General features: G+C 55.3%; 1 protein-coding gene across 13 annotated transcripts in view; it reads right to left on the minus strand.

Moving 5' to 3' along the window:
* The window catches only part of PLXNA2 (plexin A2), a 205,508-nt gene extending 191,477 nt beyond the window's left edge, over nucleotides 1-14,031 (minus strand). For 12 of the 13 annotated variants that reach the window (XM_035722087.1, XM_027610550.2, XM_027610549.2 and 9 more), the window contains exon 1: nucleotides 13,281-14,031. The gene's annotated coding sequence lies outside the window, so the exon portion shown is untranslated. Of the gene's footprint in view, nucleotides 1-223; nucleotides 338-13,280 lie in introns of those variants that run through there. The other variant, XM_035722088.1, reaches the window with a different exon arrangement.
* Between the last annotated feature and the right edge of the window lie 272 nt (nucleotides 14,032-14,303).

Consider the following 14,303-nt stretch of genomic DNA (forward strand, 5'->3'; position numbering starts at 1 on the left):
CTGTTTTTGGAGAAACACTGCACAAGGACATCACCTCCTTGGCAGCAACTGGCTGCCCAGTATGTGCTGGTGACAAAGGCTGGAGGCTCTGTTTCAGCCAGGTGACCGAGATTCTTAGGACGGGGAAGCTCCCGAGGCTCTGGCCTCTTGGGAGGACCTAGGTGCCGCTGGTCCCTTGTCGCTTTTCTCCCCAGTTCCCTGGGTCCCACGCTTTCCAACTCACCTCCCACTTCCTCTGAACTCAAGGGTGATTTAAGGGCCACTTCTGCTGCTCTTGGTGATTCATCCAGGTGCCCTTGGCAGGAGAGAGGGAGGGAAGGAGGAAAGAGGAAAGTCAGCCCTTGGGAGGAGGAGAAGGAGTCCATGCTGAGGACGGTCCCTGGGCTGGAGCTCCGCATTCTCCGGATTCGTCCCATACCGGGTCTGGCCAGCATGTGGGGTGAAGTCCCCCTGTCTGATCCTCCCCTCCAGTGCTCTTCTGAACTGACAGCCAGCCTTCCTATAAAAAGTTGTAACTCCTTTTAAGAGGAAGCTTCTTAAGCAGGCTGTGTCCCCACCCTGTACCTTCCCACCTTCAGTTTCTATTCTTCTCCTCTCTTTGTCTGAGACTCAGAGCTCCTGCCGAAAAGATCCCGAGCTGCCAGGCAGCCGCTCTTAAGTAACAGGCACGTTCACACCCCTGCACACGGAGCAGGAGGAGTGCTCTGGAGCTGGATAAAAGGGACACATGTGGACCGGGAGGGGGCTGCCAATCCAGAAAGAGTTCCATCCACTGAGGGGGCTTGTCGGTGCCAAGATGCATAAGCACGCGGTCTGCAGGACCCCTACCCCCTGGAGCGGCATCAGCCCCTCGGTTGAGACCCTTGTCATCCTATCAGCTCGCGATGTCTAGGACCCCAGCCCTTCTGGGGGGGAAAGTGAAGGACACAGTTATCAGAGAGGCTGACACGGGTAGAGAAGAATGTGCTGGAGGGAAAGCAGGGGGAATGCAGGCTGGTGCAGCACCGGGGGGCGGGGGGGGGGGGGGGGGGGGGGGACCTGGGCCAGGAGATGAAAAGAACTCCCTGAGTGAGAATCTGGTCCCGGATGATGAATGGGGTGTGAGAGAAGAGCCTGGAAAAGGGTAAACAGCCAGGAGGGAAGCAGGAGGGAGGGAGGGGTGAAGAGAAAGAATGTGGAGGTCAAAGAGCAGAGAAAATGCTCTCGGAGTGATTGATTCAAGATCCAACATGTTGCACAGCCGGATGGGTGCACACGTGCATGCAGATGTGCTCAGCCACGGCCTCCCCTCCCACGGCCCTGCCAAGGTGTGAGCAGGTCTGCTTCTCTGCCAGACCCATTCTGTGCCCTCTGGAAAACCTTTCTTCTGCGGTTGCGTTCTCAGGACCCAGGACACCCACCCCCCGCCCATGTAATAGAAACTGCCATTTGCGCAGTGATATTAGAGCTCACTAAGAATGCCCCATATGCTATGTCATTGGCGTACCCCTCCCACAGCCTGTGCGGGAGAGCCTGGTCATACTCGGAATGCCCTTTGGAATGGGGGTGGGGTATCAGGAGCTCAACTCAGAGTTGAGATCTTGAGGACTCCTTGGGAGAGAGGGAAGGGCCTGGTGGGGAGCTTCTGGCCACCACAGAAAGCCATTCGGCTCCCACCCAGCCCTGGCTGGTGGGAAGGTGCAGGGCTGGAGACAGCCCCCAGGGCTGGTGCGGGTGGTGGCTGATGGAAAGATTCCAGAAGCAGGACTTTGTAAGGAGAGAGGCTGGGATACCAAAGTCTGCAGGGCCTCCTACCCACTCTTATCTGTGGGGCAGAGAATTAGCTGCCCCTGCCCCTCTGAAGACCTACCCATTTCCCCCAGTCCCGGCAGGCAGCCCTAGAGGAGAGAACAGGCAGTCCCTACCTGCCCCAGGACGTCTCTCCACCCACCTTCTCCCAGCTCTCTCCCCTGGCCCCGCTGCTCTTCAATTCCCAGCCCTGGCAGATCACTGATTAATTCGGGGCTGTTTAATAACCCTTCCATTTCGATGAAACAAGCTGTCTTGTTTTCTTTATTTTTAACACTGACTTTCGTTTCTTTGCTAAGCATCGTACTGTCATTTAAATTTCTCTGTCTCCAACCAAGCTGATAATAGACTGGAGTGAGCAGCTGCTTCCGTCCTGTTTATGACAATGATTAGAAGTTAGAGCTGCATAAGCAGAGAGCTGACCAAGACTCCGTTCCGCGGGTCTGCCCCTGCTTGTGGACGGAGTGCTCACTTTCATGTGATTACGAGAATTTTGGCTCTGGGGGAGACCAGGGCTTAGCCCAGCCTAGCCTTGCTGGCACCATGCTTGGAGGAGAGTCGTGGGGGTGGAGGGGTGAGAACCCGCTCTGTTTGCTGTGAAATTAAGGCCAGCAGCTGCGGGTCATTCTCACAAGCCCTGGGCCAACACTCCACTTCACTTCCAACGGAGCCTTTTTCCTCTGTTGTATTTACCGAACAGCAAACAGGGACTCCAGGTTACAAGGCCTGGAAGTGGGTGGGGATCTCAGCCATCACCCATTGTCCCTTTCTGCTCCACAGAGGAATCCCTTCTTGAGACCCGGCTGTCATCTTCCAACCTCTGTTTAAATTCCCCAAATGCAGTAGGGCTCATTCCCTCCCTGGAGGGTCCCTTCTGGTCAGATGGCTCTGGTTAATCCCTCTCTCGTGCCCCCCTACAGTACTTACACTGAACTTGTACGGGCATCATTTCTGTGCATCCCCTGCCTCCCTTGCCATGTTGCAAGCCTGTCACGAGCCTGGACAGGGACATGCCTTCCTCCCAGAACACTTGGCACACAGCACATATTTAATAATTGCATGTTCAATCAAATGAAATCATATTGCACCCACTTCAATCTCTGCAAGTAATGTACCTTTCTTCTACCTGGGGGCGGGCTCCTGGCGGAGCGTCCCTGTCTTTTTCTACCTGAGCAAGTGTCCTGCCTCTTCCTGTCCTAAGGGTAAAAATGGCGGCTTCCCAGGGGCCGGGGACCCTGCTTTTTCCTCCAGGCCCTGAGGGACTGCACAGCTGGTGGAAGGCTCGGCCAAGAAAGCTGCAGGCATGTGGAGGGAGCCAATCAGGTGGCCTGGACCAGGTCCTCTGGATCCTGGTTGCCCTGCTCATTCCCTCTGCGTTGGCCCTGGCTGCCTGAGAAAGCTCACAGGTGCATGGTGCACAAACTCTGGCTGGCCTGCCGCTCCCCGGCAGCCTCCCCGGCAGCCTCCCCGGCAGCCCCGTCGGCAGGCAGCTGCTCTGGCCATTGTTGTCTCACCCTCTTCAAGTGGTGAATGCTGAGTCTATAGAGACCGAGACACAAACAGTGCCCACAGTGCCTCTCGGGGAGGGAGGGGCGGCCTGGCCTTGCCAGAACCATTGACTGTGCAAATAGCAAGGCTTGCGGGGGATGGAGGAAAGCTGGTTGGAGCAATTGAAAAGAGGGGGGCCTTTCTCCACCACACTGTGCAGCTCCAAGGAGAGGCAGTCTGGGTGTCCTAGCGCCCGCAGACTGGCAGAGAGGGGGAGACACTGGTTCTCAGGGACTACTGCTTCACCGTGAGCTGCCTGCCTGCTCAAGCCTGAGGTGGGGGGGTGAGGAGAGAGAGGCGCTTGGGTGGCTCAGTCAGTTAAGTGTCTGCCTTTGGCTCAGGTCATGATCTCAGGGTCCTGGGATTGGGTCCTGCATCAGGCTCCCTGCTCAGTGGGGAGCTTGCTTCTCCCTCTCCCTCTGTGTGCTCACTCTCTCTCAACAAATAAATAAAATCTTGAGAGAGAGAGAGAGAGAGATGGGGGAGGTCGCTGGGCAGAGCTGGGAACTGAGAGACTGGAAGAGAATGTGGCTAAGGGCTCAAGAGTGCTGGGTTAGGCTGGGGCAAACACACCTCCTTGCTCATGGAGGGCCGTGAAGGGCCACTTGCTGTGTGACTACTCAGGGCCATCTACTCACCTGGTTTGGACACGGGTTTCACATCTATGATATGAGCCTGAGTAAAAGCTGCTATCAAATACTCAGAGACAATTTCCAGGTATTCTACATATAACACCCATTTCTTTTGTAATTCAAGTTGTTTTTTCAAAAGTGATTTACAAAAAAAAAAAAAAATCAAGGCACCTTGTCACACTGATTTTCCACAGCTGGTTCTTGGACAATGCTGTCAATGCATAGGATTCTCTCCTTCCAGGGCCTTCCCGTGCTCTGCACTTCCAACAGGGGATAAGGCTCCTTGTGCCTCAGCTGGACGGGGCGGGGGAGGGGGGGGCTGCTGCTTGGGCTAAGAGACAGCAGCTGATGCAACTCACCAGCCATCCTCCCGTTCTGTCCAATGATCAGCGCTGGCCAAGGATCCAATCCCTAAGGCCCAAGGTCCAGCGTGGGCTCTGGGACCCAGCTCCTGCCAATGCCCTTCATGCTGAGTCTGCCCCATTAATACTCACGCTCTGAGGAGCTCTCACTGCAGGAAGAGATGCAAGCCTTATTGCAGGCAGGCAGCCAGAGGCCTATGAGATCTGCCCCTTCTCCTGCCATGGGAGGCTGACTCCCAGAAATATGCCAACTTACCAGTTCTACGACAGTATCGTTCATCTCAACTCTTACAGCCAAAGCCACCGAAACCCTAAGGGTAGCACATTCAGAATGTTCAGCCCCACTGAACATTCAAATTCAAAATCCAGCCCCACTGAACATTCAAATTCAAAATCCAGCCCCACTGGTTAAGTGTTACCCATGAGCCATGCATGTGGCCCCAATGCCAGGGTCACTACTTCCTTTCCTCTCAGTTTCCAGTCTCCACTGAGACTTTTATGTATTTTTATATGTAAGAACCTTTAGCATATAGATTTCTTTTAAATAAAATCTTATTTTCTCAGAAAGTTCCAAACAAATTCAGAGAGAGGGGGAGAGAGAGAGGAGGAGAAAAATGTCCCTAGCTTGGCTTTATTCCTGCTCCAAATTTTAGAATAGTTTTGCACATTTGCAACAATTGTCATTTTTCCAAATTCCCTAACTATCTCCCTATGCCTGGCTCCAGAAACAAAGGGAAGTGAGGGTGCTTGGGTAGTCATGAAAAGCATTCGTTCCTGCTGTAGAGATGGAGAAACTGAGGTACAAGATTAGGGGCAGGAGCTGACTCTCCTGGAGGGTCTCATGGCTCCCTCTTGCCTCCCTCCTGTGATCAGAGAGCAAATGTTGAATGACCCCCAGTGGGCAGGTGAGGAATCTTTTAGGAAGAAGGAAGAGTGATAAGTGTGAGGGAAGGTCCTTTGTTCCTGTGCATTAGGACCTTATTCTGACACCAGACCCTTCCTGGCCATCTGTTCTGACACCCTTCTCGGCGGGGCGGGGGGCGGGGAGGGGGAGAGGTCCAAGCCTCCTACACAAGGGTGCCAGGTGTGGCTTCCCAGTGTCACATGCAATTCACATCATTCCCCGCAAATGTCTCACAGCTGGGTCCTCTGGTCCAGAAAGCTGAAGGGCTCCACACCCTGGGGGATCCCTCAGAATCGGGTGGTGGACTTGAAATGTGTTCATTTGGTGTGGGTTTTCATTCCACAGAATGTCAAAGGACTTGGCAGGAAGGTCTAGGTGGCTGGGGTGAGGGTGGGCAGGCCAGTCTTGTCAGGCGACTGTGAGGTCCTGACCCCCCTCTCTCTGGGAATGCACCACCACCACCAGCCAACATGGCCCATGCGGAGAGCAGGTAGAGCTTGCTGACTCAGAAGAAGGCCATCATGTCTGGGGACAGGGAAGGAGCCTGGTCTTCCCGTCTGGCTTTGACCAAGGCTCCTGCTGAGGACCCTGAAGTTGAGAAAGTAGGCTCTTCTCTCTCAGGTATCTCTGTTGCTCAGGAGAAAAAAAAAGGGGGGGGAAGCCAGGGGAGCAGTCAAGGGAGGTGGGAGGTCAGAGGCCAACGTAATATTTACCCAGCCCAGCCGAGGCCTTTCGCTTTTATGAAGCAGGAAACCACTTCAAAGCAGAAACATCCCCTCTTGCCACTTCTGTCTGCTCTCTGGTCCCCCTGCCTTTACAGGGCAGGCAGGGACTTTTTACCTCCTTTTCCTCCCTTCCTGAATCTTCCCTCTCGCCCTTCATGGGAGGAGCCTCTGCTCAGAGAAGTTCCACAGTTTGTCCAGAGTCGCAGAGCAGTGACAAAGCCTGGGGCTTCCCTGACCTGCTGAGGCTGTCTTGTCCCTGGATTTCTCGTTTACCCTGAGAGTGAGTGGCCTATGACTTTGGGACATGGGGAAGGCGCTGGGTTAGTTCCACAACCAGAGCTGAAGGCAGAAAAGGAGGACAGGCAGAGGCCCCAGACACTGGAGTCTAGTGGTTCCGTACATTGGGGGGGTATCATAAACTTTTCTCTTCACACACACACACACACACACACACACACACACACACACACGTATATATCATATACACACACAAATATACATATATTTACATATATACGCATAGATCAAAGGCCTCTTGAAGCCCCAAGCATGCCCCCCACGCCCCCACCCCATCCCAATGCAGGGTCTGCCCACCCCAGATCTTATGTGACCATTTTAAGATGCAAGGAGAGTATGGCCATCCACTACTGGATTGGATAAAGTTTTTCCATTGAGTTGAAATCTTCCTCCTTTGAGCTTCCTTCCATTCACTCTCCCTGCCTTCTTTCTGGACAGAAACCTTAAAAAGAGATTGGTTCCTTCTCCAAGGTAGGAAACAGGGCAGAGGTGGCTGGTGGACTTGGCTTGCCTGCCCAGCCAGGGTGTAGGGTAAAATCCGAATTTTTTTTCCCTCTTGGGTCTGATCCATTTAATGAGTTCATTCAGGTAAGAGTGGGTGAGTTAACAGCAGGATTCTGGACACTGAAATGTGAACACCAATGAGTAATAACATTTCCTGATGAACCACGTGGGCATTCTGCCGCCAGCTCAAGAGGACCAGAAAGGGATGCAATTTGCATAGAATGCGGTGTGGAAAGCCCTCAGGAGTGTGGGCCATGGAGAGCTTGCTCTCGGATGTTGACTAACAGAAACAGAAAACAACAACGTGGCTGTCCATTGAAAATCCCAGAGAATGAGAAGAATCAGGGGTAGTTCTGAGAAGCTGAGGAATGGGACAATGTTAGACAGTCATTCTTGACAGTCAACCAAAATTGTCAGGCATATGAGTCTCTCTCCTGGAAATCTACACCTTCCACGGACCAGAGCCAAAGCTTCCAGGAGCTTCTGTGCCTTCACGTCCCTGGCCCCTCCAGTAGACCGGTAACTCCATCCTGCCTTATACTAAAGTTTCCTTGGAGGATCCTTGGCTTAGGTAATTCCCGCTTCCCTGCAGCCTACTGTTCCTCGGAGGGATGATCTCTTGCTTTTCCATCTTTGTTTTGGAGCTACTACATTGCTAGCACTGCGCAAGGAAGTGATCCACTTCTGTTTGTTTAAATGTAAATGGATCCCAATGTCTGCTTTTGGTGTCTTCCTATTTGGTTCAGCGCAAGGGCAAGATGGGTGGTGTACTAATCCATATACAAGGGTAAAGTTGGAGGGGTGTCCTGGGGTTCTCCCTCATCCCCTCTTCTGTCCCCGGCAAACCCAAACAAGCAACTAAGGTGGGAAGGGAGGGTGCGTAAAGACAGGAAGAGAAAGCCTGGCGTGAGCTCCCTGACAGTGCAGACAAGCCCTGGAGGCGCCCCCGTCCTCCCTCTCCCTCTCCCTCTCCCTCTCAGCTTCAGAGAGAACTTGTTGTGGGGGGCACGGAGGAAAGAGGCTCATTCATGGGCTGTTCACGCTGAGACCCAGGATCCCTCCCCTCTTCCTTCTCAAAGACAAGTTGAACTTTCCGAGGGCAACTCCACTGCCTTTTATCTCTCACACCGAAAGTAATTTTAGCCAAGGAAAAGCAGGATTAAACTTTCATACATGATACATTTATCTTGTTTTTCTCTTTTCTTTTCTTGCTCCTCCCTTCCCTCCCTCCGCTTGACCTCAGGTAAACAGGAGCCAAAGGGAAGTGAAGATGAGGCATCAGAGGCTGGTATCAGATCTGAAAAGATGCGACTCTCTGGCCCCCTGCCTGTCCCCAAACTTCAATCTTTTTCCAGACCCTGTTAGACAGTTATTATCTCCTCAGATGAGAAAAGCCTCTGGACTCCATTCCCTCTCCATACTGTCCTCTGCTGAAATGAAAGGGGGGAATTATGATTCAGAGAAAGGCTCCCACAGAGAATATGAAGACAAAGATTAAATCAGCGATACAACGTTGACATGCGTTCAGTTCCTGAAAAGTCTTTCTAAAAAAGTCTCCTCAGGAGCAGTTTTGCCACCACCCGGGAGGATCTCAAAAATCCGCATTTAAGGAGCTGGAAGGGGGTGTGGGGGGGCAGGCATGTGAAGTCCTGGGCTTGGGCCAAGAACTTCTGCTGCTGATAAAGAAAGGCAAGAGCCTCTTGGCGGGCAGGCCAGCAGATTGCTGACTCGAGACGGCACCCCCCTCCCCGGGGCCCACCCCCAGACGCATCCTGTCCGGGCAGGCCTCTCCCTAGCTGCACACCCGGCTGGGGCACCTCCACTTAATGCGGCAGACGCCTTTCCCAGACGGCGGCCCAGAGGTCCCACTGGCAATAGGACCCTACCAGTTGTAGTCTCTGGGTAGTGACAGCTGGGAGTTTCTAATATATCTATTTTTTTTTCTTCTCTCACACACACACACACACAAAAGGCACAAAAACCACTGTTTAGGGCCAAGCCTGGTTTTCAAGAGCCCCCTCTAGTGGAGATAACCTGCTACTTCAGCTTCCCACTGCAGCCCAGATGGAGCCTCCCCTTGCCTGGGAAGACGGAGCAGAGCTCCCTTCTGCCTAGACTGTTCTTTTCTACTTGTTTTCTGTGTTTGCTCTCAGCTCTTTGTGCCCCGTTCACACTGTCAGTCTCTCTGGCCTTATCTTCCTTCCCTGTCACCCTGCTTCTCTGTGTGTCTGCGACTGTTCCTACATCTGGACTCGGGCTTTCCACGTGTGTCTTTGCCATGCATCTTGTCGGTCTGCATGCTTGGTTCATCGGCTGGCTTTTTTTTTTTTTTTTTTTTTCTTCTTCTGAAGTTCAAGGCGCCAGGTCTGATGAACTGGAAATGCTCTGACATGGCCTTGGATCAAATGACCCACTCTCAGAGAGCCCGAACAGGGACCTGCCAGCCAGATAGATCACAGAAGCACCAGGACAATCCAGTGTTCCTGGAGGAGAAGGAAACTTGCACAGAAACTCTCCCCTACTCCGTGCCCCAAGCAAACCTGGGCCCTGTGGGTTGATACATATGTTTGGAACATTGTTGAACCTGAGCTTGGCGCTCCGGCTTTGGGGTCTTGAGTGGAACCAGCCTGCTTCCTTCTATCACTTCTCCCCACCAGCCCCCCTACTTCCTGGTCGCTGAGAGGCATGCTGCCATGAAACAGTAGGCAATGCCTGGGTGAAGGGACAGGGGGTGGGAAAAGGGTGCCCCTGCCAGGGAAGGGGAGGGAGGGTGGGTGGGGGCCAGGACTGAGCATCTGGCTGGACCAAGGAGGGGAGACAGCGCACATGATCTGCTGAGCCAGAGGGGGCTGCAGGGAACACCTGCGGGGCTTCTGGGTTTCTGAGACCGATCTTTTCCCCCAAGCGGGAGACCTGGCCAAGGCAGGGCAGGGGGTTAATGCTTAACCAACTGTAGGAGCCGGGAACTTCTGCACAGCTCAGGCCTAAGCTTTCTCTTTCAGCTCTCACCCTCCCCTCCTCCTCTTCTTTTACACCCTCGCCTGGTAGGGACCCTGCTCCCTGACAAAGAACTTTCTCGCCTCCATTTCTGCCCTCGGAATTCCAGATGGAACAGTGTGGAGCTAGATAAAGAGGTTCCATATGCCCCAGTGCCAGGGAGTGGGGCCCCAGAGAGCCCGAGGGCTAAGCCGAGGAGAAAAGGGGTGCCCCGTTCTTACCATCCGTCCCTCCCAGGGCGCCTTGGGACCAGTCGTTTGACCCTGCGAAGAACTGCCTTTCTCTGTCTCTGCAGGGCTCACCTTTAGAAATGACCAAAAAAGAAGTGGACGCACACCCAGCCTTCATTTACTCTAATCAGGCATGAAATCTTTGTAACTAAGTGAAAAAACTGTTTCCCATAAGGGAATCCGTTCCATTCATCATTGTTGGAGCTGAGCATATGTGGAGGGGAGGAAGAGATATTATATTCACATATAGTGAATTGACAACAGACTGCCCCTGGGTGAGGGTGGTGGCGATGGGGCTGGGGGTGCAGATGAGCGGTAAAACGACAGCACCTCGAAGCCTGTTTCCACCAGTTTCTCTGTGGACAGTCCTGAATTATTTGTAGTTAACAGACTGTAACACAATGCTCCGGGCTCTTTACGATCAAGAAGGGGGTGGGGTGGGGGTAGGGGCTTTGGCTGGGCTTGGAGCTCCTTACCTCTCCATTTGCCACGATGGACAGAAGTATATGGGGCCCCAGTCTGTGTGTGTGAAGACAGCTGTGTGGCAATGCGGAGAGACAGCTGGGGGGTTGGGGGGGGGGGCTGTTACTGCTGGGGACAGGAACCGCCTCCCCCCACAACAAACCTCGTATCTTGGGGTGGCAGCTGCAGGAAAGGAGGCAGGATAGAGACTATAAACCCCCAAACAGTGAGAACTCAGCACTGTAAATATTCCATAGCACCTGAACAGGTGCGCTTCCACTGCTGCCGGCTGGTGCCTTGTATATTTAACAGCGGCCCTCCTTGCCCCTCCTGCACCTGTGCTTTCCGGTATCTTACCCATGAAATAAAGATTAACGGAAGTATTCGCAAATGGGAAAGGGGCCTAGTGGAGAAGTAGCTGTTCTTGGAGGGTTTTCTTGTTCACCTCATTTTAAGCACAGACTCCAGCATACCAGATGGGGAATTTACACATTTACTACACCTGCAACTTTTGATGGTCAAGCATGTTGGGGTGGGTGGATGCTCCCCAGCTCTTTGGGGACAGGGATGGGTACTCAGGCCAGCTCTGAAAGGGGAGTCACTGACCTTATAACGACATGGTTTCTTTTGGGGGATGGATGTGCAACACCACCGTTTGCTCTTCATTTGGACTTGGATTGAAAGACCAACCAGCCCCTCTGCCCTGCTGTGGGGTGCCCAGACTGTGGGGTACCCCAATCCTCCTGTTCTGTTAAAGAGAAGGGCCAGTGGCGGGGGGGATTCTCCTGCCAGACTCATGACCCCTCTGCAGAGGAGACCTTCTGGTACCTTACTTTACCCCTTTGGATCCTGCTGATCCTTAGCAGCATCCCCACTGCACATCGCTCCAAATGTCATTTCCATTTAACTGCTTTGCAAGCCAATTTGCCCCATTCTAATGCAATTTGCTGAGGACAGTGAAGGAGCAGAGAGGGCAGTCTGCACTGCTCTCCCTTTATCAGCGGGTCCCTGAAGAGGGAAAGGCTCTTTCAGGTAACGCAGGGAGGGCAAGTTCTGGGATGTGGAAGTGTCGGGCAAAAGGCAGAAATGCCAGGTGGAAGAATGGAAAAGAAAAACAACCTCACTAGGATATCTTGACAGATCTTTCTCAGCTTCCTAGGTTCCCTACCCTCTCCCATCACTCTACACCGGCCCCCCATCACCACCCCCTAGGCCAAGGAGGACAGCTCACAGGTAATTATTTCAAATAGTGCTGTGTGAGGTGAGGGGGAAGTTAATGAATTCTCCTCTCTTGCAGGGAGGTCAGAGGAGAGAGGGCTGCTAGCAACTCCAGGAGCTTTCTGGGGTGACTGCACAAAACTTGTGCATTTCAATTAGGAATAGCAGAATTCCTCCGGCCAGAGCCATCTCTTCTGGGGCTCTGTCACTCTGTTGAAGGCCCCAGAATCCAAAGCCTGCCCAGAAGGAAGAATGAAGTTTCAAGGTCTGGGAAAGAAGCCCAGCAAGACAGGAGCCTGCTTCTGTGTTGGGGAGGCGAGGGCTGAACTTGACTCATCTTAAAACGACCAGCCCAGCCCAGATACCCATCTTAACTGCTCACAAACCTTGTCCACTGTGCTTGTGAATAGCAGGACGGGAATGAATGGATCCCCACATCTGTGTGGGTTCCTCTGAGCTGCTAGAGCCCCAGACCACTGCCACAAGCTACAGCTGGTACCCCCCCCAAACTGGTCGGGTCCCTATGTCCCTTTCATAGACACTTCTGGTATGCGACTGTCACCCTAGGATCTTACATTCCTACAGGAGACCTGATCAGATTCACTGCCCATTTCATGGGGCTCTCATTCCTAGACTCTTAACGGACCTAGCACTCCAAGTCTTTTACCCACCTCACCCCCCATCATCTCTCACTCAGAGCTGAGTTTGAGCAAGCAGCTCCTCCTAGGGCAAGGGTCATGCCGAACAGGTGGACATTTGTCACGGACCTGGAATGGCAGTTTCTGGTGACTCTCTCTTTGCTCATCCTGACCAGGATTAATATTTACAGAGACTACCTGTGGGATGGATAAAAAGAGCTAGAATGTTCTAAGATCCCTCCATCACTTGTGGGGTGGGGCAAGAAGGAATGCATGGAGGGAAATATTTTCGAATGGCTTATAAGGAGCTTTTCGGACCCTGGGCCATCTCCTACTTCAGCCCCCAGCCCTCTCGTGCTGCTCAAACCAGGGGATGGTGTTGATGGGTGCTTGACCACGAGGGAGCACAGAGAGGGTCATGGAGCACTTAGCCCCACTCAGTGCCTTGGACTCGCTCCCTGAGCCTCACGGACCCCGCGCAGATGATGCATTCCCTTTCCATTCCCAAGTCCCCTGATCCAAAGGAACGACCAGCGGCCGCCAAGGACTCCGGCACCAGAGTGAACGCCCCCAAATCCAGCGCTGGCCACAGTGGCCCCGGGCTCCCTTGCTCGTGCCAGCGAGGCCCGCTTTGGTCGCCAGCTCTCGGGACAGCCCCGCCGCCTCCGTGCTCCCCAAAGCCGCAGAGTGCCAGCAGGTGCGCGGCGGAGACGCGCCGCGGAGCGCCCTCCCCGCCAGTAGCCGGCGGCCGGCCGGGAAGCCCCGGGCGGGAGGCGGCGGCTCTGAGTCCGCCCGCACCGGCGCGCACGCCGCGTTCTGGCCCGCGAAAGTGGCCGAGCCCGCGCGGGGACTCGCGCGCCGCAGCCGAGCCCCCGGGCCCGGGGCCGGGACCCCGACCAGGCGGCCGGGCGCGCGCTCGGGGAGAGGGCGGAGGGCGCCGGCGACTCGGAGCGCCCGGCCCCAGGCGCCGCTTACCCAGCTCGCCGACGTCGGTCTGTCCTTCCGCTCCCGGCCGGTCCGCCTCGGCCGCCGGCTGCCGAGGGCGGCGCGCTGCCCCTCTCGCTGCCCGCAGCTCGCAATCACGGGGACGACCAAATCCACATGGAGTCCAAATTCATTAAAATCCACGTCCAGCCGCCAGCCACTTATCTGTATTCCTGAAGTGGCCCCTCGGTCTCCGGTCCGCGCGCCCCTCAGTCCCCCGTCGCCCCGCAGCAGCCCCGCCGCGCGCTGTCGCCGGCTCGCGGGGGGGAACCCGGAGGCGCCGAGGGGGCGTGTGGGGGTGGCTGGCCGTGTCTCTCCTGGGGAAGCAGCAAAGCCCCGGCTGTCTTAGGATTTTTCCAGCGCGACTTTCCGGGCTCCTCTGACATCAGCAAGCCCGGCGCTTCCTTCCCTTCTTGCTCCCCGGTTCGGTCACAGTCCCATTTCCTCCGGGAACCTGGCTTTCTAGATCTATTTCGGGGCTGGCTCGGCTCGCTCCGGCGCCCGCGCTCTCCACCGCTCCCCAGCTCGTGGGGTCTCTCTCCCGATCGCTCGCCCTCCGGGCTGACAAATTCCCAGCAACTGCGTTCGGCCACCCTCCCGCTCCAGTCTGGCGCGGACGCCGCTGCGCCCGGCAGCTCCGGCTTCCGCGGTGGTGGCGGTGGCGGTGGCGGTGGCAGTGGCGGTAGTGGCGGTGGTGGTGGTGGTGGCGGTGGTGGCGGTGGCGGCGGTGGCGGCGGCGGCGGCGGCGGCGGCGGCGGCTGAGCCCACAGCGCCGGCCTCCCTATATTACCATGCAGCTCATTATCATAGAGGCCGCGCGCGTTAACCCCCTCCCTGCCGGTCGTGCCCGCTGGCCCGGGGCCGCGCCCGCGCCCGCCGCTGGCACCGCCGCGCCCGTCAGCCCCCTGCCCCCGCCCCCGCCCGCCCGGACTGCCTCCTCGGCGAGCTGTCAACAAAGGAGAATCAGGTTTGGCATCGGGAGGCCGCCGGGCTGCCCGCCCTGAGCCCAGCTCA

Source organism: Zalophus californianus, chromosome 10, assembly GCF_009762305.2.
Source record: "Zalophus californianus isolate mZalCal1 chromosome 10, mZalCal1.pri.v2, whole genome shotgun sequence".
Lineage (NCBI taxonomy): Eukaryota > Metazoa > Chordata > Mammalia > Carnivora > Otariidae > Zalophus > Zalophus californianus.